The sequence below is a fragment of the Somniosus microcephalus genome, chromosome 26, assembly GCF_052327205.1.
Source record: "Somniosus microcephalus isolate GS21.2 chromosome 26, FLI_Smic_1.0, whole genome shotgun sequence".
NCBI classification, from domain to species: Eukaryota; Metazoa; Chordata; class Chondrichthyes; order Squaliformes; family Somniosidae; genus Somniosus; species Somniosus microcephalus.
Window position 1 is genome coordinate 55,959,440 of NC_141012.1, and position 27,392 is coordinate 55,986,831.

Sequence of the window (27,392 nt, forward strand, 5' to 3'; positions counted from 1 at the left end):
ATGGGCCGAATAACCATTTTCTGTGCCGGAACTTTCCGTCATGATGCACTAACATTACAATTAGGCAGGAAAGCTTCTGAGGTCTGTTAAAAAACCAATCTTCTGGAAGTTAGTGTAACTGAAACTAAAAAGCAGTCATGGTGGAGGGGTTAGAGAGAAGCACCGAGTCACTGTTAATAACAACATTTTTCTGCTTGTCATTTTCTCACCAGGACTTAATTCATAATTTATTTCCTCAAATTCATGCAGAAAATATTCTTCTGCAGATCAATAGCTGCCGAGGTGCTCATTTCTGAGACGAATTGAGAATAATAATGTTGTGAGTCAGCTTGAAGCTGATGCACACACAGGAAGTGGTTTAATAGCAGAGGTTAGACTGGAGCTCACTCAGCTTCCGCTTTCTTACTCACACTGTGACAGACTCAGGCCTGAAGTTAGTGTCTGTTCGAGCAAACCATCAATGGACACAGCGATGGACACCCTGAGCTTCCTGTTATCGCAATAACTGACTGGGATTGATCCGTGTGGCTGGGGCAGACATTGGGTAAGTGGAGCACTTCGTATCACCATAAACTGTGAGGCTTACCCTGCTCAATCTACCAGAAGGTTCGAGGCCTACCCTGCTCAAACTACCATAAACTGTGAGGCTTACCCTGCTCAAACTACCAGAAGGTGTGAGGCCTACCCTGCTCAAACTACCAGAAGGTGTGAGGCCTACCCTGCTCAATTTACCAGAAGGTGTGAGGCTTACCCTGCTCAAACTACCATAAACTGTGAGGCTTACCCTGCTCAAACTACCAGAAGGTGTGAGGCCTACCCTGCTCAAACTACCAGAAGGTGTGAGGCCTACCCTGCTCAAACTACCATAAACTGTGAGGCTTACCCTGCTCAAACTACCAGAAGGTGTGAGGCCTACCCTGCTCAAACTACCAGAAGGTGTGAGGCCTACCCTGCTCAAACTACCAGAAGGTTTGAGGCCTAACCTGCTCAAACTACTAGAAGGTTCGAGGCCTACCCTGCTCAAACTACCATAAACTGTGAGGCCTACCCTGCTCAAACTACCAGAAGGTGTGAGGCCTACCCTGCTGAAACTACCAGAAGGTGTGAGGCCTGTGTTGGATCCGTGATTCTTAGAGTATGATGTTTTCCAATAACTAAACGGAGGCTGTAACTTAACAATCAACAGGTGTTTACTGGAGTAGGGTAGTCTAAAGACTGGCAGTACAGAGGCTTATATACAGGGGTGGTCACTGCCGGTACTACAGTATACAGGAGCTGTAAAAGCAGTTCTCTCTTAAAGGTACATACACTACAATTCCTCCCCTTTTAGACTAGCAGTACCCATAATATTCAAATAACAATTAACACTTTAACATGCACATTAAACAGAAATAGTCCATTTATAGATTCAGTCTTTGGGGCGGCTTCCTGATCCTTTCTGGATAGCGCCTTTCCTGAGGTTCTTGTTCTTGGTGCGGAGGCGATTCTGGCCCCCTTTCGTCGGTTAGTTCATCCGTTTCCACTGCTACTGTTTCTGAGGTAGATGCTACCGGTATGTCGGGTTCATCCCCAGGTACGCAAGACATGGGGTTGACTCGTTCCTGTGACGCTAAGATCTGATCGACGTGGCGTCTCACAATGTTCTCCCCGACATCCACTGTGTACATTAATGGCCCCTGCCGTGTGCATATCATTCTGGGTTGCCATTTCTATGTTCGGTAGTCACGAGCCAAGACTGGTTGTCCTACATTGAAGCTCCTTGTCGGCTTCTCATTGATGTGCTGGAATTGTTTATCCTCAACATTTCTTCGCACATTTGGTCTGAGCAAATCCAGACGAGATCTCAACCTTCGGTTAAAGAACATCATGGCCGGGGTCTGGTTGGTAACTGCATGTGTCGCATTTCTGTAGGCTAACAGGAAATTGTCCACATTATGCTGTAGTGGAATTTCATCATCGCACATGGCCTTTATCGCCTTTTTAAAGGTTTGTACGAACCTCTCAGCCAATCCATTTGTGGCTGGATGATACGGGGCGGATGTGTAATGCCTTACCCCAATCCTTCTCATAAATTTCCGAAACTCTTCGGACACAAACTGTGGTCCATTATCAGAGCAAATCTGCTCTGGCAAGCCGTTCCTGGCAAATATGGTCCGTAGGACTGCAATCGTTTACTCTGTAGTGGTTGAGGACATTCTTTTCACCTCAGGCCATTTCGAGTGAGCATCCACTGCTATTAAGAACATTGAGTCCATGAATGGACCAGCAAAATCAATATGCACCTGTTGCCATGGAGAGGAGGGCCACTCCCATGGGTGTAGAGGGGCATATGGTGGTGCATTTTGGACCTTCTGGCATCCTGAGCAGCTCTTGGTTAGGTCCTCGATTTGTTGATCGATCCCCGGCCACCACACATAAACCCTAGCAAGGCTTTTCATTTTCACCCCTCCCAGATGACCTTCGTGAAGCTCATTTAGCACTCTCTCCCTTAACTTGGATGGAATTAGCACTCGGGATCCACACATCACTGTCCCCTGGCATACTGACAGCTGTTCTCTTCTGGATGAGAATGCTGGCAACAGTGAGTCGCCATGTGTTGGCCATCCCCTCACCGTCAAATCATATACCCGAGACAGTGTCGGATCATTGCGGGTCTCCTTCTCTATACCCGCGTTAGTTACTGGCAATCGTTCAATTATTGACGAATAAAATATCTCGATAGGGTCCACTGCTGGTGCTTCCTCCACAGTAGGCAGTGGCAGGTGTGATAGCCCATCAGTGTTTCCATGCTGTTTCGTGCCTTTATATTCTATTTCATATTGGTGCGCCCCTAGAAAAAGGGACCATCTTTGTAACCGTTGTGCAGTCATTATCGGAACGCCCTTCTTTGGATTAAAGATGGAGACAAGTGGTTGGTGGTCAGTCAGCAAGGTGAACTTCTGCCCATGCAGATAGTGGTTGAAATTTTTTACTCCCCATATTAGGCTGAGGGCCTCCCTGTCAATCTGGGCATAGTTGCGCTTGGCTGAGGTTAGTGACCGAGACGCAAAGGCTACTGGCCTCTCCAACCCGTCTGGGAATTTGTGCGACAGCACCGCTCCAATACCATAGGATGATGCATCACATGCCAAATGAATTGGTAGTGCTGGGTTGAAATGGGCCAACACCTCTTTTGATGTGATCAATTCTTTGCACTTCTGGAAAGCTCGTTTACGTTCGTCATTCCACTTCCATGGTACCCTCGTTTGCAGTAGGGTGTTCAGTGGGTGTAATACTGTAGACAAATTTGGTAAGAACTTATGGTAGTAGTTCACCAGCCCGAGGAACGACCTCAGTTGTGACACATTTTCCGGTGCTGGAGCCTTGACTACTGCCTCAATCTTTTCAGGGGCCTTATGTAACCCCTCTTCATCAATAACGTGGCCACAATACGAGATCTGCTTCTGGAAAAACTCGCACTTGTGGCGATTAGCTCATAACCCATATTCCTTTAATCTAGTGAGCACCTTCTCCAGGTTGGCGAGGTGATCACTGTCATTTTCGCCCGTGACCAGGATGTCGTCCAAATAACACTGGTTCCCTGGAATCCCTTGCAGGGCTTGATCCATCGCCCTTTGCCAAATAGCCAGAGCCGATGCTACCCCGAACACCAGCCGGTTGTATTGGTAGAGACCTTTATGAGTGTTGATCGTGAGGTATTGTTTTGAGGCTTCTTCTACCTCCATTTGCAAGTACGCCTGGGCCAGATCAATTTTTGTGAAGCGTTTACCTCCAGATAGCGAGGTGAAAATATCCTCAATCCGTGGAAGCGGATATTGTACCGTGTGAAGGATTGGGTTCACTGTCACCTTAAAATCCCCACAGATGCGGACCTTCTTTGGTTCCCCAGGCGTATTACTCAACGACCTCTTCATTACAGGAATGATGGGTGTAGCCCACTCGCTCCAGTCTACTTTGGACAGTACTCCTGAATGTTCCAACCCTTCCAGCTCTGCTTCGACGGCTGGTCGGATCGCATAAGGCACTGGTCTGGCCTTAAGAAATTTTGGGCTTGCATTTTCCTCTATTTTAATCATTGCTGTTATGCCTTTTATTGTTCCGAGTCCCTCCTGGAACACTTCTTTTGCGTCAGTTAGCATTTTTGACAGTCGTCCAGGTGTGACATCGTCATCCTTTTTGGCCTCAACCTTCAGTGCCTGTATGGAATGCCAATCTAATTGTATCTTCCGGATCCATTCACGTCCTAGTAGTGGTGGTCCTCCATCTGGCAATACATATAGGTCCATTTTAGGTATCTCCTGGCCTTTGTATATCACTTTCACCCTTATTTTTCCTTTGGGGTAGACTTTTTGCCCTGTGTACGTCTTCAAGACAATCTCTGTAGCTTTCAAGGGTATATGTGAAAATAACCGCTTGTAGTCCCTTTGATTTATGACTGTTAGGGCTGATCCTGTGTCCAATTCCATTTTCACTTGGACTCCGTCTATCTTGAGTGTGACCCAGATAGTCTGGTGCTCCTCCATTTCGGTTACCTTATGTAGTTTCAGACAACCCAGCTCCTTGCTTCCGGAGTCTGTATCACTTTTCTGTTCGTCTGAACTACTGTCCATCACCTTATGTACCTTTTTGTACTTCTCCTGTGGAGATTTCTTGCTGTTGGTTTTCTTCCCTGACCTGCAGACTCTTGCTATGTGTCCTGCTTTTCCACACTGTCTGCACACTTGGTCCTTGAACCAACAATCCTTCTGGCCATGTGTTGTTCTGCCGCAGCGATAACACTTCCCTGCTCCATATGACATTTCATTGGTGCTATATTCTTGCGGTCTCCGTTGTATCTCTGCAGCGCCCCTTGCAGCTGCTTCGTGTGATACTGCCATGCTGAAAGCCTTATCCAGCGTAAGATCCTTTTCTGATAGAAGCCGTTTCTGGGTTCCTTCACTTTGAAGCCCACACACAAACTTGTCACTTAACGTATCTGCTAGTCCCACTCCAAACTGGCAGTGTTTCGATAGCTTGTGCAGTTCTGTTAAGTACTCAGCATTACTTTTATCTTTATGCTGGTTCTGTTTGTGGGACTTAAATCTTTCTGCTATCAGCAGCGGTGTGGGGTTTAAGTGGTCCTGTAGGATTTCTACTATGCTTCCGAAATTCTTATCCACTGGTTCCTCTGGGGTTATTAGTGTTCGCAGTAAGCCATAAGGTTTTGCACCCATGGAATTGAACAAAACCAGTGCTTTCCTAGCATCTGGCACTTCATTCGCCCTGCAGTACACCTCAATGCGTTCCACATATGTCGCCTAATCTTCGACTTCATTGTCGAACGCAGAGATACTGCCACTCTTCAGCATCCCTGGGTGTGATATAACTGTCAAAAATGGCATCTCCCGCGCTCTCCCATCTTCTCCGCTGGCACAAAATGGCGTCTCCCGCGCTTTCCTTTCTTCCCGCGCTCGCCCTTCTTCTCCGCTGCGGCTTCTAAAAATGGCGTCTCCCGCACTCTCCCTTCTTCTCTGCAGCTCAATGGCATCTCCCGCGCTCTCCCTTCTTCTCCCCGCGGACGCTGTTCAGCCCTTGAGCCCTGGCTGTGCTCTGCGCATTCTCCTGTGCGCCTTTCCCGTTTCTGCCGCTCGGTCCTGAACCCGGCTGCTGCTTTACCCTCTCTCTCTCTGTTTTTGTTTTCTCTCGACGCCGCTCGGTTTTCAACCCACGGCTGCGCCCTGTGCGCTTCACCCTCTCTCTTACCCCGTCGACGCTGCTCGGCTTTTTTCTGTGCCGTCGGTCAGCTCCAGCCGCCGCTGTCCGGGAAGGGTCTGCGCTGTACCTGTTGCCAGTCTGTTGCTGGATCGTCGTGGCTGGGGAACCAAGCCCGGCTCTCAACAGCCTCCCCTGCGATGTTCACTCTCTGCCGGACGACTGGGCGATTGCTCATGGTCGACGCCCGTACTTCTGGCCTCGACTTTCTTCCACCGTCCTCCCGAAGCGAATCTTTGAAGGGAAATGCAGAGTTGCAGGTAGATTCGAATCGACCTCGTCGCCACTGTTGGATCCGTGATTCTTAGAGTATGATGTTTTCCAATAAGTACACGGAGGCTGTCACTTAACAATCAACAGGTGTTTACTGGAGTAGGGTAGTCTCAAGACTGGCAGTACAGAGGCATGCTCAAGGCTTATATACAGGGGTGGTCACTACCGGTACTACAGTATACAGGAGCTGTAAAAGTAGTTCTCTCTTAAAGGTACATACCCTACAGCCTACCCTGCTCAAACTACCATAAACTGTGAGGCCTACCCTGCTCAAACTACCAGGATGTGTGAGGCCTACCCTGCTCAAACTACCAGAATGTGTGAGGCCTACCCTGCTCAAACTACCAGAATGTGCGAGGCCTACCCTGCTCAAACTACCAGAATGTGTGAGGCCTACCCTGCTCAAACTACCAGAATGTGTGAGGCCTACCCTGCTGAAACTATCAGAAGGTTGGGAGGCCTCCATCTCTTGTTTGTTGAATAAGTACATAATGGGAGACACTGCAGGGAAAGGTTGTTTGAAGGTCACCTTTCTGGTCCCCTAACTCTCGTTTTACAATATCTGGCCTCATTCTGATTGTTTCTAACTTCTGTCTCTGCTCGACTTGACAAAATTCCTCCTAATATCTGTTTGGAAACCATTGATGTCTCTGGTCCTACTTTCCTGGATTAGATAATAATCCGGTTTCATAGAATCATAGTGGGAATTTGAACCTGGAAGAGCCATGGCTTTGGGTGCGGGCGAAGGGGTAAAACCGGCAAAGCTGTGAGTGGGCCAGGAAGCCGGCTCCAACCCAGTAAGGTCCGTGTCTAACCCGAGCACGTTAGAGTGGTTGCGCGGGAAGCGGCGGGTTGCTTACTAACATGCTAATCGCTCAATTGGACCAATATTTCAACAGTTTTAAATTTAATGTCACATCCACGGGCTTCCCGGGCTTCCTGGAACTCACCAGTGAAAGCACGGTGAGAACACAACGGCAACTGAGGGGCTGAATTAAACTCATGGAAATACTGGAGTAAATACTCTGCATGCTCAGCTACTGTCGGGCCTACTAGTGGGAAAGGGTTTGTACTTTTGGTGAGAGGTTACTTTCTACACTTTGGAGGTTTTCTCAATCACAGCAGGAAGGGTGGCGCGATGGCTGCCTTAGATTGGACCTCAGACAAGGAGCTTAATAACTTCACCAGTACCAGCAGCAGCCTGTTGTTCAGAGACCTGTAGCTGGACAGCAGAGAGAGGATCAACAGAGGGGGGAGGAGCGGAGTGGGGAGGAGCAGAGAGGGGAGGAGCGGAGAGGGGAGGAGCAAAGAGGGGAGGAGCAGAGAGCGGAGGAGCGGAGAGGGGGAGGAGCGGAGAGGGGAGGAGCAGAGAGGGGGAGGAGAGGGGGAGGAGCGGAGAGGGGAGGAGCGGAGAGGGGAGGGGGGGAGGAGTGGAGAGGGGGAGGAGAGGGGGAGGGGTGGAGAGGGGGAGGATCAGGGAGGGGGAGGAGCGGAGAGGGGGAGGAGAGGAGAGGGGGAGGGGTGGAGAGGGGGAGGAGCAGAGAGGGGGAGGAGCAGAGAGGGGGAGGAGAGGGGGAGAAGTGGAGCGGGCAGGAGCGGAGAGGGGAGGAGCGGAGAGGGGAGGAGCAGAGATGGGAGGAGAGGGCGAGGAGCGGAGAGGGGGAGGAGAGGGGGAGGAGCAGAGAGGGAAGGAGCGGAGAGGGGAGGAGGGGGGAAGGAGCAGAGAGGGGGAGGAGAGGGGGCGGAGCGGAGCGGGGAGGAGCGGAGAGGGGGAGGAGAGAAGAGGGGAGGGGAGGAGAGGGGGAGGGGCGGAGAGGGGGAGGAGAGGAGAGGGGGAGGGGTGGAGAGGGGGAGGAGCAGAGAGGGGGAGGAGCAGAGAGGGGGAGGAGAGGGGGAGAAGTGGAGCGGGCAGGAGCGGAGAGGGGAGGAGCGGAGAGGGGAGTAGCAGAGATGGGAGGAGAGGGCGAGGAGCGGAGAGGGGGAGGAGAGGGGGAGGAGCGGAGAGGGAAGGAGCGGAGAGGGGAGGAGGGGGGAAGGAGCAGAGAGGGGGAGGAGAGGGGGCGGAGCGGAGCGGGGAGGAGCGGAGAGGGGGAGGAGAGAAGAGGGGAGGGGAGGAGAGGGGGAGGGGCGGAGAGGGGGAGGAGAAGAGAGGGGGCGGGGCAGAGGGGGCGGAGAGAGGGAGCGGTGGAGAGGGGGAGGGGCGGAGAGGTGGAGGGACGGAGAGGGGGAGGAGCGGAGAGAGGGCGGAGCTGAAAGGGGAGGGGCGGGGTGGTGGAGGAGCGGGGAGGGGCGGGGAGGGGGAGGAGCTGAGAGAGGGAGGAGCGGAGGGGGAGGGGGAGGGGCGGGGCCGAGAGAGGAGGAGAGGGGGAGGGGCAGGAAGGGGCGGGGCGTGTGCTGCTCAGAAGAAGCACTACCTGCGGCACAGGGTGTACAGGTGGAGGCTGAGTTTCCTTGACATGTCGGAACAGCAGTGACTCAGGGGCTGAATTTGTTGTGTCAGGTGGTGACAGACATCTGCAGCCTCCTCGAAGAAAACCTTCTTCCGCTGGACCTGCTGGCCACGCTTTACCAGTGGCTGTGAATGTGACCAGCGCCCTCGACGTTTTTGCCTCCGGATCCTTCCAGGGCTCTGATGGAGACATATCCCAGATCTCCCAGTCGGCGGCCCACAAATACATAAGACTGGTGACTGATGGCTTGCTTGCCAGGGCCGGCAATTATGTCCACTTTTCCTGCGATGATGCCAGCCAGAATGAGCGGTTGCTCAGGTTTGAGGCTCTGGCTGGCTTCCCACAGGTGCAGGGGGTCATCGACATGCCAAATAAGGCACCCCAGGTCAACCCAGGGGTATTCGGCAGCTGCGAGGACTTCCACTCCATCAATATTTCTGCAGGAGTGCGCAAGATTCCTGGGCAGCTGCTGTGATGCTTTCATCCTGCGGCAGTCCAAGTTCCCTGATGTCTTTGGGCCTGGAAGCAGACTTAAGGGGTGGCTGCTGGGACAAAGGATACCCACTGCAAACTTGGCTTGTGACACCCTTCAGAAACCCGAACAATGAAGCCCAACAGCGCTACAGTGAATGGCATATGACCCCCAGCCGTGTGATCGAACAATCCATCGGCTGAAGATGTGCTTCAGCCAGGCTGTGTTGCGCAGTGCTCCGCACAACATTGTGCAGCGATGAGGTTTGGACCTGCAGGAGGAGCCAAGCGCAAAGCACAGATCGTCTCTGGGTGGTTCCGAGGAGGAGGAGGAGGAAGACAAGAAGGAGAAAGGTGATAAGGGCAATGCACCAGCTGCTCACATTGTTGCCCGGAATGCCAGGGATGCCCTTATTAATGCAAGGTTCACTTAGGTTGCACCAACAGACCCCTGTCAGAACCCCATGCGATGGCCACTCTTCCTGTCCATCCTGACCACCCCACCCAATGCCACTGACACAAAGCAGCCCTACAAACAGCGCAAAGCCCTCGCACCTCTCCCCATTGCCCCCCGTCAGTTCATGTCTTCCCAGTCACCATCAAGGAAGTTAAAAGGCGAGTTGCCTCCCAGCAACCAAGAATGGGCAGGATGGGAAAGTGGCACAAAAGACTGTGCATACTCTTGTGCAACGACAAAGCTTTACTCTTCCTTGTCCTACCACACCTACGTGGGGCAGTCCCTGTGTCCCTGTGGCTTTAGCAGAGGTGCTCAGAGCCCTGCTCTGACTGCTGATGGCCTCTGGGTTTTGGAGCCTTTGAGGACCCCAAAGACTGCTCCACCTGCAGGGGCAGACTTAGCCATCAGGACATTGCTGGGAGGTCCCCATCTCTGACGGCTAGGCATGCCAAGACACCACAGATCAGGTAATGGCTGAGGGGGTTGGCAGTGGGTGAGAAGTGGGAGCACTTTGTGTGGAATTCCCACTTTCATGACCCCTTTCACCATCATCCCTCTCCTGGGCCAGCGCCACATCACTCCTGCCACTCTGCTGGAGAGCAGACTGGTGCAGATCACTGAAACGCTGGAAGGTTAAGGCTAAGGTATCTGTCATCCTATTTAAGGCGGCAGACATGTTGGCATCCAGAGTCTGACAGCAATGGTCGAGGCCTGTATTGACTCATTTGATTGGAACGTTTGAGGTTCCACAGAGGTGGCCATTCCATCCATGGAAGAAGACAATGCCCTGTGGCATCAACCCACTCCTGCCTGAGGCAGCCTCCTCCATTTTGTCTGCAATCGTAGACCGTGTGTGTGGAAGGCCTGTCAGTACCTCGCACATTCTCTGCTGCCCCTCAGTGATTCTCCTTTTCATCGACAGCCCCTGGGGTACAGCATCTGTGTCCAGCTCAGCAGAGCTTGGAGAGGACTGTGACCTCCGACGCGGACTCTCCACAGTTGTTCCTGCCACCATCTCCTCTTGTTCACTTGTGAAGTGTGAGTCACCAGGTGAAAACCTAAATATCTGCCTATATGGTCCCACCAAAGTTCGAATATCTGCGTGGGTGCATGAGTCCTGTGACTGTGCATCCTCAGAGTGATTCAGCTGCTCTCAGGAATCATTGTCCGCAAGGTCGATGGACTCCAGCTGCATGTGTGAAGGCCCTGGCAGAAAGAAAAGATATGAATTAGTACTGACAAGCTATGTTGTAACATATCATTATGAAGATGATCATATTTCACTCGCTGTTGAAATCAAGTCAACATGACTGAGTGTTGTATGATCATTGTGCCCCAGGTAGCTGGGAGGTCCCCATCTCTACCGGCCAGGCACGCCAAGATGCCACAGAGCTCCAGTGCTTCCTCCTCTGTGGTTATTAGCTGTGAGATCTGTGGAGGACCATCTCCTGTTCTCTCACTCTCCCTGGTGTTCTGTGCTCTCCTCTCCTGCAACAGGGGGAAGAACGGACCGATGAGTGAGCGTAATGGCCTGTGTTCATTCAATGGTGAGGGTGACTATCAGGCTGAGGCATGAAATGTATAAGGACCAGGGTGATTGGAGTGGTAGATGGATAGATGGGGATGTGAGGGAGTGGCTGGGAAAGAGTATCTCTCTGCGGCTTCTCACTGCCCCCAGCAGTGCATCAAGTGAGGCGTGATTGAAGCGGGCCGCAGCCTTGGAGTCTCCTGGGTCCATCTTGTCTTCTCTCGTTTCCAGCTCCAACTTCTCTAAATTCGATCTCTGATTGGCTCTTTAAATACTGGAGTTAAGATGGCGCCATGCGGGCCCTCACCACGCCCGCCGGCTCGTATTCAACACCAAACCCGCAAGTAAAATGATAATCAGCTGGCTGCGTTAAGATGCCACTGACAGACGCTGACATACGGAATGCTTGCCTTTATTAGCCGTGGCACAGAATACAAGAGCAGGGGAGTTATGCTTTAACTGTATAAAACACTAGTTAGGCCTCAGCTAGAGTACTGCGTGCAGTTCTGGTCACCACATTACAGGAAAGATGTGATTGCACTAGAGAGGGTACAGAGGAGATTTACAAGGATGTTGCTGGGAGTAGAGAATCTTAGCTATGAGGAAAGACTGGATAGGCTGGGTCTGTTTTTCTTGGAACAGAGGAGGCTGAGGGGAGACCTTATTGAGGTGTATAAAATTATTGGGGGCATAGATAAAGTGGATAGAAAGGACCTATGTCCCTGAGCAGAGGGGTCAAAAACCAGGGGGCACAGATTTAAAGTAATTGGGGGAAAGTTTAGAGGAGATTTGAGGGGAAATGTCTTCACCCAGAGGGTTGTGGGGGTCTGGAACTCACTGCCTGAAAGGGTGGTAGAGGCAGGAACCCTAACCACATTTAAAAAGTACTTGGATGTGCACTTGGGATGCTGTAACCTGCAGGGCTACGGACCAGGAGCTGGGAAGTGGGATTAGGCTGGATAGCTCTTTGTTGGCCGGCGCAGACATGATGGGATGAAATGGCCTCCTTCCGTGCTGTAACTTTCTATGATTCTATACAGCCAGCAGCGGGCATTGACTCCATATCAGTGTTTGTCTGTTTGTGTGTGTGTGAGGGAGTGAAACTGGATCTGCCTGTCAGTGCGATATGTTTGGACATTGAAAGAACATCTTATTCTACTGCTGCAAGTGACTGTGGGATTTATAATGTAACTCTGGGAATTCGGATCACTGTGGGACTTCTGCTGCCTGTGATAATAAGATTGAGGCCAGTTCTGTGTCTCTGTGCTCTGTGAGTGATAATGTACTTACTGTGTTTGAGAAGGAGCTGCCTGCACTGTTCCTTGTGTTCTGGGTGGAGGAAAGATTACGTTTATTCTGGCTCTTTGTTGGTCGGTGCGGACACGATGGGCCGAAATGGCCTCCTTCTGTGCTGTAACTTTCTATGATTCTATGATTCTAAGATGTGCTGAACTTACTTCCAGGTTTCCATCTGATATCGGATTCCCCGCTGCAAACATGCCTCCAGTTAATATCGGGGTCGCAAAATCACACAGCACAGAAGGAAGCCATTCAACCCTTGAAAGAGCTCTCCCATTAATCCCTCTCCCCATAGCCCTGCAATTACTTCCCTTTTAAGAAATTATCCAATTCTCTTTTGAAAGCTATTACTGAATCTGCTTCCAGGCAGCGCATTCCAGATCACAACAACTCGCTGCGTAAAACAATATCTCCACCTCTCCCCCCGGGCTCTTTTGCCAATGATCTTCAATCTGTGTCCTCTGGTTACTGACCCTCCCGCCACTGGGAATCGTGCTCCCGATCTTTTCTGTGGTTACTGAGGATGGTTGAGTGGATGGTGAAGCTAAAGATGCCAATCTCATTTACAGGACCTCACTCTGCTAATTCAAACCGACTTGCAAAAACTGGCGCTGTTTCATTGCAAAGGGGTTGGAGCCTTGCTTTGGGCTTTGGTGAGACCACACCTGGAGTACTGTGCACGGTTCTGGTCTCCTTATCTAAGGAAGAAGATACTTGCCTTGGAGGCGGTGCAACGAAGGTTCACTAGATTGATCCCTGGGATGAGAGGACTGTCCTATGAGGAGAGATTGTGTAGAATGGGCCGATACTCTCTGGAGTTTAGAAGAATGAGAGGTGACCTCATTGAAACATTAGATTCTGAGGGGGATTGACAGGGTAGATGCTGAGAGGTTGTTTCTGTAGTGTCCGTGTGTAGATAAAGACACTGAAGACAGGAGTTGGTTCATAGGTATTTACTAAGCAAGTCTGGGGGGGGTTCTAAAGGATATACACAATACACAGGCTTATATAGCCCAAGTGGCAATTACCGGCATTACGCACACCTGGGGCTCTTAAAGGCACATACACCACAATTGCTCTTAAAGGCACATACACCACAATTCCTCCCCTTCTAGCTAACTAGTACATCATATTTTAAGTAATTATTAATTACATGTTATATGCAAAATAATATACATTGCTGTATTAATTAATTATAAGTTAGTCTCTCAGGAGGCTTCCTGACTCGGTCCGGATAACGCCTCGGGGGTGTAGTAGTTTCTGGTGGTGTCGTAGGTTCTTCTGGCAAGGCTGATTCGGCTTGAAGGCCAGTGTCGGGTTCAGCGGGTTCCAGTATCACCGGATCAGAGGTGGGTATCTCTACCTCATCATTAGATGTATAGCGTGGTGGTGTAGGTTGTCCCTTTTCGGATGACTTGATGATTTGGTCAGCATGGCGCCTTATTATGCTTTCTCCGATGTCCACGGTATACATCAGTGGTCCTAGTCGTGTGCAGATAGTTCCAGGCTGCCATTTCTCGGTACGGTAGTCCCGGGCCAAAACCGGTTGGCCTATCTGGAAGGCCCTAGTTGGCCTTTCATTCATGCCCTGAAACTGCTGGTTCTCCACGTCCCTTCGGATGTTGGGCTTGACCAAATCCAGCCGGCATCTTAGGTTTCTATTGTAGAACATCATGGCGGGAGTTTGGTTTGTAACCATATGTGTTGCATTCCTATATGCAAATAAGAAGTTATCCACCTTGTGCTGAAGTTTTATGTCTTCATTACCCATGGCCTTTATGGCCTTCTTGAAGGTCTGGACAAACCTTTCAGCCAATCCATTGGTGGCGGGATGGTATGGGGCGGACGTGTAGTGCTTTACCCCATTGTTCTTTAAGAACTTTCTGAATTCTTCGGACACAAATTGCGGTCCATTATCAGAACATATCTGTTCCGGCAGCCCATTCCTGGCAAATATGGTCCTTAATACTGTGATGGTTTTTTCCGTGGTGGTGGAGGACATCTTTATTACCTCCAGCCACTTGGAGTGTGCATCAACTGCGATTAAGAACATTGAGTCCATAAATGGACCAGCAAAGTCGATGTGCACCCTTTGCCAGGGAGATGAGGTCCACTCCCATGGATGTAGAGGGGCCTGTGGCGGAGCATTTTGGACCTTCTGGCATCCTAGGCAGCTCTTGGTCATGTCTTCGATGTCTCCATCGATACCTGGCCACCATACAAACGCCCTAGCTAGGTTCTTCATTTTCACTCCACCCAGATGCCCCTCGTGAAGCTCCTTTAGCACTTTATCCTGGAGTTTGGGTGGAATCACCACTCTGGATCCACACATCAAGGTTCCTCGGCACACTGACAGCTGTTCTCTTCTTTGCGAGAATGCTGGCAACAGTGGTTCGCCATGTGCTGGCCATCCCTTCATTGTTAAATCGTAGACCCGTGAGAGAGTAGGGTCATTTCTTGTCTCCCTTTCAATGGCAGAATTTGTCACCGGTAGACATTCCACTATGGTAGAGTGGAATATCTCTACTGGGTCTACTGTAGGTGCCTCTTCTATCGTTGGCAACGGCAGGCGCGATAAACCGTCAGCATTCCCATGCTGTTTTGACCCTTTGTATTCAATGTTGTATTGGTGTGCCCCTAGAAAAAGGGACCACCTCTGTAGTCTTTGTGCCGTCATAATGGAGACACCTTTCTTAGGGTTGAATATGGAGATGAGGGGTTGATGGTCAGTCAGCAAGGTAAATTTTTGTCCGTGTACCTCTGATCCGGTGATACTGGAACCCGATGAACCTGACACTGGCCTTCAAGCCGAATCAGCCTTGCCAGAAGAACCTACTACACCACCAGAAACTACTACACCCCCGAGGCGTTATCCGGACCGAGTCAGGAAGCCTCCTGAGAGACTAACTTATAATTAATTAATACAGCAATGTATATTATTTTGCATATAACATGTAATTAATAATTACTTAAAATATGATGTACTAGTTAGCTAGAAGGGGAGGAATTGTGGTGTATGTGCCTTTAAGAGCAATTGTGGTGTATGTGCCTTTAAGAGCCCCAGGTGTGCGTAATGCCGGTAATTGCCACTTGGGCTATATAAGCCTGTGTATTGTGTATATCCTTTAGAACCCCCCCCAGACTTGCTTAGTAAATACCTATGAACCAACTCCTGTCTTCAGTGTCTTTATCTACACACGGACACTACAGTATCCCATCCTCGTCGCCACTGTAGTGTCCGTGTGTAGATAAAGACACTGAAGACAGGAGTTGGTTCATAGGTATTTACTAAGCAAGTCTGGGGGGGGGGTTCTAAAGGATATACACAATACACAGGCTTATATAGCCCAAGTGGCAATTACCGGCATTACGCACACCTGGGGCTCTTAAAGGCACATACACCACAATTGCTCTTAAAGGCACATACACCACAATTTCCCCTGGCTGGAGAGTCTAGAACCAGGGGTCACAGTCTCAGGATAAGGGGTCGGCCATTTAAGACTGAGATGAGGAGGAATTTCTTCACTCAGAGGGTGGTGAATCTTTGGAATTCTCTGCCCCAGAGGGCTGTGAATGCTGAGTCTTTGAGTATATTCAAGGCTGAGAGCGATAGATTTTTGGATGCCAGAGGAATCGAGGGATATGGAGATCGGGCGGAAATGTGGAGTTGAGGTCAATGATCAGCCATGATCTTATTGAATGGCGGAGCAGGATCGAGGGGCCCTATGGCGGAGCAGGCTCGAGGGGCCCTATGGCGGAGCAGGCTCGAGGGGCCCTATGGCGGAGCAGGCTCGAGGGGCCCTATGGCGGAGCAGGCTCGAGGGGCCCTATGGCGGAACAGGCTCGAGGGGCCCTATGGCGGAGCAGGCTCGAGGGGCCCTATGGCGGAGCAGGCTCGAGGGGTCGTATGGCCGACTCCTGTTCTTATTTCTTATGTTCTTAGAACCGAGGAGATTACGGGGTGATTTAATAGAGGAGCTAAAAACATGAATGGATGGGGCAGAAACAGACTGTTTTTAGCGATTATGGGGTTCATTTGTACAATTTGCCATTGCTGATGTTTTAGACAATTGCTGATATCAAATCTCCTCTCTGCTATTTCTGTGTAGATGTCAGCCTGTTCATTGTAGATCAGGTATCGTCCCATTATGATGAAGTGTTTGCCCACCATCATCACCAGTAATTATCTCCACACTTCTATATACTCATTCATCCTCCTTTTCTCCAGACTGGAGAGCTTTGAGCTGCTCTGATCTCACCTCATCCCCTTTACACTTGCGATCCACCTCACTGCAATCTCTGACCAGTAAGTGTACACGTTTCCTGCGGTGACTGAAGAAATTGTGCGTGAAACTCTGGTATGATCGGGTCTGTATGAAACCTTTAGTTGGCTGTATTAGTGATGGAGTTTCAGCCTCTTTATTTTAACTGGTCCAATGCCTTCAGACTGGAGGGAAGTATACAGTGCTGTTCCCCAGGGTCAGTATTAGAACCACTGCTCTTTTTGATATATATAAATGACCTGGATTTGGGTATGCAGGGCATCATTTCAAGTTAACTGATGACACGAAACTCAGAAACATTGTAAACAGTGAAGAGGATAGTAACAGACTTCAGGAGGACATAGACAGACTGGGAAACTGGGCAGACACATGACAGATGCAAGTTAACACAGAGAAGTGTGAAATGATGCATTTTGGTAGGAAGAATGAGGAGATGCAATATAAACTAAATGGTTAAGTTATTTTGAACATGACATAAGTGACTTCACTTCGAAAGTACTTCATTGGCTGTAAAGAGCTTTGGGACATCCTGAGGTTGTGAAAGGCGCTATATAAATGCAACCCCTTGTTTTTTAAAAAGGAGTGCAGGAAGAGAGGCATGGGGTTCACGAACACAAATCATTGAAGGTGGCAGGACAAGTTGAGAAGGCTGTTAGAAATCCATATGGAATCCTGGGCTTTATAAGCAGAGGCCTCGAGTTCTGCTGAACCTTTATAAATCACTGGTTAGTCCCCAGCTGAAGTATTGTGTCAGGCGGGAAGTTGAAATGTTAAAAATCTAAACCAGGAACCCAACCCTCCTTGAACCCACCCGCTTCCGGTTTTAATACAGGCAGAATGAGGGGCGGGCGACCGATTCACTCCCAGGAGATGGCTCGGTCATTGAAACCTTTTAAGGAGGTTGCAGGCCTTCATTTTAACAAGCTTTCTATTTTTAACCACAGTTGGATGGGCTTCCTGGGCCACAGGGAACCCGCAGGTAAAGGGAGGCGAGAGAGGCTGGGTCCATGAGGCAAGTGTCTTTACAGCACAGCCTGTGGGCCAGGAGGAGCAAGAGTATTTCCCCAGGCCCAACAAGCAAACCCTGTAAACAACCCCTCACCTCCACGATCTGTCCCGACACCCACCCAGCATCAACGAAACACCCCCGCAATCATCGACCCCCCTGCCCCAATCTCCGAACCCCCTCCGATCTCTCCCCGACAGCCCCCCATCTCTGCCCCAATCTCCGAACCCCCTCCGATCTCTCCCCGAGGCCCCACCATCTCTGCCCCAATCTCCGAACCCCCTCCGATCTCTCCCCGACAGCCCCCCATCTCTGCTCCAATCTCCGAACCCCTTCCGATCTCTCTCCGAGGGCCCCCCATCTCTGTCCCCAATCTCCGAACCCCTTCCGATCTCTCTCCGAGGGCCCTCATCTCTGCCCCAATCTTTGAACCCCTTCCGATCTCTCCCCGAGGGCCCTCATCTCTGCCCCAATCTCCGAACCCCCTCCGATCTCTCCCCAAGGCCCCCCCATCTCTGCCCCAATCTCCGAACACCCTCCGATCTCTCCCCGACAGCCCCCCATCTCTGTCCCTAATCTCCGAACCCCCTCTGATCGCTCCCCGATGGCCCCCCATCTCTGCCTCAATCTCCAAATCCCTTCCACTTTGGTGGCAAAAACAGGAAGGCAGATTATTATCTGAACGGCAACAGGTTGGGAGAAGGGGAAGTGCAACAAGACCTGTAAGGGGTGTTGTGTGGGTGTTGATTGTTAGCTTCACCTCTGACTCCTTTGAGTGGTTCGAATCGCTTCCACTCCCTTTTGTTCTAGACTTTGGACTTATTTGAGGGTCGTAATAAACTTGCAAGACACCTGGGTTAGTCAAAAAGAATTCAGATTTTTATTTTGAGACAGGAAAATATACAATACAATAAAACTTACACTTTAAAAGGGTGGGGAACACACAGAATAAGTGAGGAAGAATTACAATGTACAAAATCCCTTTCCCTCCCAACCCCACTACACTAGCTAGGCTGGAATCCAGAGGACCAGGAAATGCTCACCAAAATGACTTTCTTGACAGTTGTAGAGGTTCGCGATATTGGGGTTCTCTTTAGTTGTGGTGGTTGGGGCCTGCCGTACCTCGGACGTGGTAGAAGACTGCACCTGCATTGGGTCTTCAGTTGGGTTTGGTCCGCTGATGCGGTTAGTCGCGCTGTTGGATCTATCGGGTAAGTAACCAATTTTCTTTGGTTAGGGCTAGTTTTAGAGTCTTTTGTGTCCAAATCTTACCCAGGGGTAAGTTAGACTAGCCTGTAGAGTGGAAACAAGTCTTTGGTTCGTGAGTTTTTCGGCGGTTGGTTCCTGGTTGGTGGTAATATTGGTGGGTGTTGGTTTCTGTAGGCCTTTGGTTGCTGCGATCTCTGTTTCTTCTTTCTTCATTCAAGTCTCCAATGATGATCTCGCTCTTGAGCTGGTTGGCTGAACTTGAACTCGGACTGGCTGTCCATTTCAGCTGTCTCCGCTGTCTGTGCTGTGTTCTTGTTCATACTGGACTGCACTGTACTGAAAAGGCAGGCCTCAATTATACTAATTTGGGGCCTGGCTTATCTGACCACCAAATCTCAGTTTCCTTTGTTAAATTTGGCAGGCTCGTTATTTTTAATGTCTTTTAAAACTTTAACGAGCTTCGGGGATGGCCCATCCAAACTTAACGAGTTTAGGGGATGGTTCATCTAGACTTAATCGGCCTTTAACTTGTTTCGGGATTGCCTTGAAACCAGTTTTAAAATGCAAAACATTTGTTAATCTTTTTAATTGACTTTGGACTGTGGCTTGTTTATGGTGACCTGTAGGGCTAATGTTCTTTCTTTTGTATGGCTGGCGACATGTCCTGTTTACGCGATACCTGGCTCTGCGACTTCTTGGTGGGAAAACAGGCTTCATTGTCCTTATGCAAAACTGGGGCAGCCCTGGACATTCCTTAGACAGTCTAATATCCAAACCTTGCCTCCCCGTTGTTCCAGCTTTTTGCAAGCCTGAACATGTCTTTTAAACCAGCCAAATCTTCTTGGGATTTTGTTTTAAACCCCTTTTGCCCAAATAACTCTTTAAAACAGTCCAAAAGTCTCTTCCTTAAATTAACTCTTTGAAAATCTTCTGTTTGGCCCAACCACACTTTTACCCCTTTTCCAGATTCCTTCTGTGATGTTCCAAAATCATTTTAAAAATTACTTTCCTTGTGTTCTGGGGTTGTGCAGAAATTTTCGAACCTTACACCCCCCCCATGATAATTTATAACACTATAGTATCATGCAGGTGTGAGCAAAATGTCTGATCCTCGGGAGCCAACCTTCCCCTGTATTACCTAATCTAATAATACCCACAACAAAACACTCTCCCATTCCCTTTAGGTGTAGTGTTTATCAAGATACACAAAGTAAAAACATTTATTACATTCACATCCAAGCACGGAGGGGGTCCAACACCCCTGCACCACTCGGAAAACACACCCAGGAATAATAAATTGACACACACACTCGTCCAACTTTATTTTTAATCATGTTCATGGTTGTTTTTATACCTGGGCATAGCCTTTATTTTTGTTTTTGTCCCATGCTCCCTCATGCTGAGAGCGGAGCATTTGGTCCCTTCCTTTGCACTTCGCACACAACAGATAGAAAACTATTCCCAGCTGGCAAACCACTAAAATGTGGAAGGCCAGCCTAACCCAAGAGGGGACTTCTATATTTTCAAAAATGTCCCACCAGGGTGGAACCACAATATCCAATATCTTGGCCCCTATCTCGACTGTCTTCTGCTCTAATGTATAGAAATGTTTCTGTGAGATGGCCACTGCTTTTAAAAAGGCGGTAAGATGTTCTGGTAGAGGGGGAAACTCATAGCCAAAATGTGTTACATAACTTTGCAGGTTGGTGATGTTTCCCCTGACAGTGAGGTGAACAGTCGAGGGTTCAGGAATGTGTACAATCCGTTCCTGAGCCACTTGAATTTCTGCCTCGGGTTTAAAACAAAAACTGCTGTCACTCACTGGACACCAGATGTACTGTCCATGCCAGTAGTGGGGCGCACTTGTGGTGACACAATATGTCCCACCCCCTATGAATGCTACTTGAGGGGAAACATGGTCCTTTGCCATCACCTTCAAGGTACAGTTCACAGGTCGTGCACCAGCAGCTTTAAACCCGCACTGTGGTCTCGAATAGGCTTTCAAGTGCTGGGGACACAGTATTATGTGTGCACCCCGGCTCCGGCACCCGGAGAGGTCAGTACCTGTCATAGCGTGCTCCCACTTTATGACATAAGGTGGGACCTCTGCAAAACAGACGTGTGCACCCCCTTGAATGATCCCAATGTTCTCCACCCTGTATACCGGTGCGGGTCAGGCTGTCCCACCCATGACTGGCATCCTCACTACTATTCTCATGATAGTGTGATTGGAACATCCACAATCCACTGGGACAGGGTAGGCCTCAGAAGCTAGCCGGAGTTGACACGGGTTCAGCGAATTACTAAATGGGTGGAGGGCTGCGAGGTGCTTGTTGCTAATCCAGGAGGGGACTAAACCTTGTTTTAAATCCTCCAGGTTGCTGCGGCCCTCGCCCAACAACCATGCCACGTATAGCACGCACACCTCATTCTGTGCAGCTTGATCTGAAGCATTCCTGTCCTCCCGTATAAGTGCATTTACTGTTTTGGTGTGTCTCTCCAGCTCAGCTATTATCTCCTTTAAATGGACTGTCATAGCCTGGTCCTCATGTAGCTCTGAGCCTACCACTGTGTTTTCCACTGTTAGAAGTTTTCTTAACTGGGTCTTTAAACCATTTATCTGAGTCTGCAGCTCTATGTCATCTAGGCTGTTTATCACTGAGGACCCTGTACTGTAAGCTGTAAAAATATCATTCCAGGTCCCCCTTCTTTGTCTCCCTGTGCCCATATTATGTTCTGGATGTAAACTGTACAGCTTTGCTTTGTGCACATTGGCAAAGTCGAACCTCATAAAACTTTCTTAACATTTCCTTCAACAGGGCTTGGTACAACTGTTCTGTCTCTTTAGGGCACCACTCAGGTCAGGTTCAGGATCACTGAGGCCACTGCATAGTGTACCCCCTGGTACAGCAGCTTATCTGTTGGTACTAGGACTAAACTATTCCCTGGTCTCTTGGTGGTGGTAGGACACCACTGGACTATTGTCCGTGATGTTGTGGTCGTGGGCAGGGGCTTTCGGGGATGGGTCACAAGTTCAGTGGCATTCACTGGGATCGGGGAGTGTGGGACCGCGCACGCATGCAGGCTGGAATCCCACTCCACCCCCTCCCCGGCATCTTGTCATTGCCGGTGGAAAAGGATGGATACGCCTGTGGGGCAGACCTTCTCTGACCCCCCACATACAAACATAAATCCCCTGATCCGGTTCCCACCACTTGTCCCAGCACACACTCAATCCCCCTTTGGTCCCTGTAATTGTCCGATGGGTATTGTTCCCCAATCGTTCCCAATCGACTGCGGGGTTTCCTATATCCTTGCTCAGCTTTCTGAGCCACCACCACCTATCCAAAGGAATCTGTCCCTTGCATGTCAAACATACACATTTTCCCACGGTAACACTGACCCTTGTAACAACGACCTGTACCCTGGGGCACGGGATGGAGGCCTCCCCGTACGTGAACCCGGTCTGGCTGGAGTACTGAGTCGAGTTGGACCCCAACCACCCTGGCCACCTTCCCTCGTGGAAGTAGATGGCGAGCTCCTCCACACCCCGCTCGCCACCCCCATCAGTAACGATCGGTGCTCTCTCTCCTGAACACCCATAGATATGGGAGTTCTCCACGTCTCCTCGATCACTGATGCTCACCCCTACCAGGGCGAGCAGGAGCAGAACCTTCCTCATCCCGATTTCCTTTCTGTAGGGACACACGAACAAAATAGCCATGTCCTGAAGGTTCTCTGGCCTGACACAGTTATCAAAATTCAAAACTTAAACTTATCACCACTAAAATTAAACTACTAAAATCCCAAACTTCCAAACTGTAAAAATACACTTAAAATACTTCAGAAAGCTATATACATCCGCCGCCCATCTCCGGACGGCCAGGCTAATTCCTGATTAGCCTGTACCTTTTGTGGAATCTGGGCAGCTTGTACGCCTGGGCGTAAGGTGACCTGTGCCACCGGACTCGAAGAGTCCTCCTTAAAACAACTGGGAGTTTCCCTGACTCCAGTTAACCAGGGGAGTGTGTCCTCCGGTGCTGCAACACATGACCCCTTTGGTGTCGTTGCCGAGTCCCTATCCTGTCCTGTGGGTTCCCCGCAGCCTGATGCTGCAGGCTGGGGACCCTTCTCTCTCTCTTTGCCTAACACTACCTCTCCTGTGAGTCTCTCACCTTTGGAGGCTGTAGGCTGGGGATCCATATCCCTAGACTTGTCCCTAACCTTTGGTTTTCCCTTCCTGCTAAGGGTTCTCCTGGGGCTGGTCCGTACTCTAAAATGACACTCCGGTGACCAAGGTAGCTTAGGCTATGGTGTGCGAGGAGACCTCCTTAAGGCTCCGACTACTGGGGGTGTACCTGAGTCCCACTTAATTGGTGGGAGAGCCTCTCCAGTCACACAACTCACTGCCCCCACCTTTGCGGTCTGTGAATCAGCTACAACTGCAGGCGGCTGCTCTCTAGCCTTAGTGCGGATAACCCTTGCTGACCGTTCTCCACTCTCTGCCTTAAACAGCTTGCGCTGATTAATCACAGAAATCACAGAAATCACAGAAACCCCACAGTGCAGATAGAGGCCATTTCGGCCCATCGAGCCTGCACCGACACATATCCCACCCTATCCCCGTAACCCCACGTATTTAATCCCCCTAACACTAAGGGTCAATTTTTATCATAGCCAATCAACCTAACCCGCACATCTTTTGGACTGTGGGAGGAAACCGGAGCACCCGGAGGAAACCCACACAAACACGGGGAGAATGTGCAAACTCCACACAGACAGTCACCCGAGGCCGGATTCGAACCCAGATCCCTGGCGCTGTGAGGCAACAGTGCTAACCACTATGCCACCGTGCTGCCGATTAATGTGGAACCACTTTGTGCAGCAGGGCATCTTATTGGCATACACGATGGGACTTGCCTTGTCCACAACGCTGGACGGCCCCATATACAATGGTTCGAAACTTCCCAACCGGGCGAAGTTTCTCACCATGACCTGATCCCCTACCTCCCACTCGTGGTGCCTGTTACTCTGATCCTGTTTCCCATGTCACTCGCAGCCTGCCAGTGAATCAGGTGCTCAAACAGATTTCTGACAAAACTGTCCCGGTTCACCTCTCTGAGCTGACCCTCTGTTAGCACTGGTGCTAGCACATGGGTGGGGGTCCGCATTACCCTGCCAGTCATCAGCTCGTGTGGGGAATACCCCGTGCTCTTTGACTGGCTGGCTCGGATCCCCATCAAGACTAACGGTAAGACCTCCACCCACTTTTTGGGTGAGTCTCCTGTTTCCTTCCTCAGCTTTTCCTTGATGGTACGGTTTAAACGTTCTACAGGACCCGATGACTGCGGGTTGTAGGCGACGTGCCATTTTCCTTTAATGCCGAGTACCATGAGGGTCTCCTGCATGACCTGTCCGGTAAAGTGACTCCCTTGGTCAGACTGCACATACTGTGGGAGTCCCCATCGTGAGAACATTTCCCTGACCAGGATCTTGGCTGTACCCAACACGGTAGCTGTTCGGCATGGAAAAGCTTCACCCACTTTGAGAACACATCCACCAGGACTAGGCAGTACTTGTAGCCTCTCTGGGTGGTGGGTAGGAGCCCGATGTAATCGATCTGGATCGACTGCCATGGTCCCTCTACCCTCCTGGTGTGTCCCAAAGATACCTTCCTTTTCTGGGGGTCAGGGTTATTGGCAGCACACACCAGAGAGTCGGCACAGAACTCGCGGACTTGTTCCCTCAGTCCTGGCCACCATCCTGCCTCTTCCACCCTTTGCCAGGTGGCTTCAGACACGGGATGCCCCGCTCCTGGACCCTCATGGGCCAGTTGGAGTAATTCCCTTTGGTGCTGCTGCGGCACTACCCATTGCTCCCCCCTGAATAGCAAGCCTTCCTTTACGGTGATGGCTGCTGTACCGTACGGGCCCTCTACCTACTCCCCTTTTGCGAGCGCGTCCAGGACAGCTCTGAGGATGGGATCCCATACCTGGGCCTGCTTTAGGTCTGGGACCAAGGCTACCCCTTGTGTGCCTCCCTTGTCCCAGATTGCGGCTGCCGACCCTGTCTGATAGGGGTCCCAAAACTCTCCTTCCCTAGATCCCTGCTTGGCTAGTTCATCTGCCCTTTGATTCCCCTCTCTCAAGGGCTCTGTCTTCGAATGGGCCTTAACCTTGTGGATAAAGACCTTCCCTTCTTTCCCTACTGCTGTCATGATTTTCTCCAGCAGAGGCTTGATGGCCAGAGGTCTCCCGTCGGCGGAGGTGTATCCCCGACGGGACCAGATGGCCATGTATTCCATACACGAATTGCACGTGAACATGCTGTCCGAGCAAATCGTGTATGGGGTAGAGAATTTCTCTGGGTGTGTAACCACGTACACTACCATGGACAGTTCAGCCTGCTGGGCGCTCATGGTACTGGGGAGTTTAATTGCCAGGGCAATGTCTGCCCCTGGGTCATAAACTCCACACTCTGTGAGCCGTTTCCCAGCAGATACCGTGCTAGAATTGTCCACATAGATTTCGTGGCCTGTGGGGTGTATCCCGGCCCGAAAACCTATGTCTATTTCCCATACCCCTTCAACAGAACACCTGTGGGCCGTCCCTGGATAGATCATGTTGGCTGCGAGCTTGGGCTCACAGAGACCTTTTACCCTTATGTCCATCTGGGAGAGAAGCAGGGTCCAGCAAGCAATGCGGTCACTGCTCACTGTCCTATCCTTAATTCTCCCATCTAGGAGCATCTGGGTGGGTGTTTGATGGGTGAGGAGGGTGATGGGCGAGGTGCCTGTGAAGATCAATGATCTTTTCACAGCCCAGTGAGTGGCAAGGAGATGCCTCTCGCAGATGGAATAGCCTTTTCCTACCTCTGTGAGTATTCTAGAGGAGTATACCACTGGTCTCAGCTGACTGTGCCGCTCCTGGAGCAGCACTGCACTCAGACTGTCCCCGCTGGCTGCTACCTCCAAGAAAAACTCTTTCTCCCCATCTATCGCCCCTAGAGCTGGTGCGGTCTGCAGATTTTTCTTGAGGCTTACAAATGCTGCCTCGCAACCCTCATCCCAAACCCACTCCACCCCCTTGTGTAGGAGTCGGAGCAGAGGGGCTGCTGTGGCGGCGTAATCTTCAATAAAATCCCGGCAGTACCCTAGAAAGGATCTCACTCCTGTCACTGTACTGGGGGCTGGTAACTCCTGCACTGCTTTCCTTCTGGCTTTATCTATGGCCCTTTCCCCTGCTCGTACATCCAGCCCTAGGAACTTTACTTCCTTTTGGCCGATCTGTACCTTCTTGGGGTTTACCTTAAAACCCTCCTGCTTCAGCAACTCCAGCAGTTCAGCCAGTAGTGGACCGTGTTCCTCTCCTTCATCAGTGAACAGGAGCAGGACATCCACACACTGGACTAACTGTCGGGGTCGGCTGAAGCCTTTTAAGCAATCTGCCATACACTGATGGAAGATGCTGGGGCTATTGTGGAAACCCTGAGGTCGGCAGTTCCAGGTGTACTGTTGGCCCTTAAACGTAAAGGCGAACTTGTACTGGTCCTCTCTCCTCAGAGGGATGGACCAAAACCCATTGGAAATATCCAGCGCTGTGAAGGTGGTCGCGGTGGCTGGAATACTTCCAATGAGGTCGGCGACTGCTGCTACCATGGGTGCACAGGCGGGGATGTTCCTATTGAGCACCTGATAGACCACCGTGGCTCTCCAGGAGTTGTCCAGTTTCCTAACCGGCCACAATGGAGAGTTTACATGGGTGGCTATTGGTCTCAATACCCCCTGTTTGACCAGAGAGGTCATGGCCATTTCCATGTCCTTCTCCGCCTCTTTTGGGAAATTATACTGCTTTTGTGGTCTGGTCATGGGGTCCCCATCTACACTCACTTCGACCCTGTTCATGCTTGTGAGTGGCAAATGCGCCGAGATGTGCTCGCACAAATGCCTGGTACTCCACTGGAGTGTTACTGACCATTTGCTCGAGGTCGTAACCCTCCTTGGGTTTTAGGGTGCACAAGGTCCCGTTGCCCTGCTTCCCTGGGATAACTGCCACTTCACCCTCTTTGCCGGTGCATGCTCCCCACAGACAGTGGTTCCTAAGATCCACTAGGATCCGGTGGCCTATGATAAAATCAGCCCCCAGGATCCCCTTCCCTTCCTGCTCCCATTTCATTAAAACACAAGTCCACTTGGTGTTGAGTGCTCCTAAATGAATGGACAGCGGATAGAGAACAAGCCAACCTGCTCGTTACCTGTAAACCCCACTAAGCTGTACGGGACCCCGTTAAACAGAGGTGAGGTAGTGGGGTTATCTGAATAGACTATGGTGCTCGAAGCTCCCGTGTCCAACAGATAGGTCCCTTTTACCTTTTCCACCTCCATCTTAACAAGCGGTCTTTTCCATACATCATACTCAAGGGGACACAGATAGACAGGCTGCGCTGGCTCTAGTCATATGTCTGTGTTAACTGGGGGGGCAGATGGAGTTAAAGCACCCATGGCTGTGGCTACCTTCTCTGGGCCAGCCAACAAAACCTTAAGTGCAGCTACTATCGAATCTACTGTGGGGGTAGAGGTCTGTGTTTCTGCCTTCAGGGCGGGTGCTGGGGCACTCTTTCCTACATGGTGGCATAGTGGTTAGCACTGTTGCCTCACAGCGCCAGA

At 50.6% G+C, this 27,392-nt stretch overlaps 1 protein-coding gene across 1 annotated transcript in view; it reads left to right on the forward strand.

Annotated features, from left to right (window-relative positions):
• The first annotated feature begins 423 nt into the window (after positions 1–423).
• The window catches only part of tespa1 (thymocyte expressed, positive selection associated 1), a 203,269-nt gene continuing 176,300 nt past the window's right edge, over positions 424–27,392 (forward strand). Inside the window, exon 1 of the mRNA XM_085968213.1 lies at positions 424–544. The gene's annotated coding sequence lies outside the window, so the exon portion shown is untranslated. The remainder of the gene's footprint in view (positions 545–27,392) is intronic.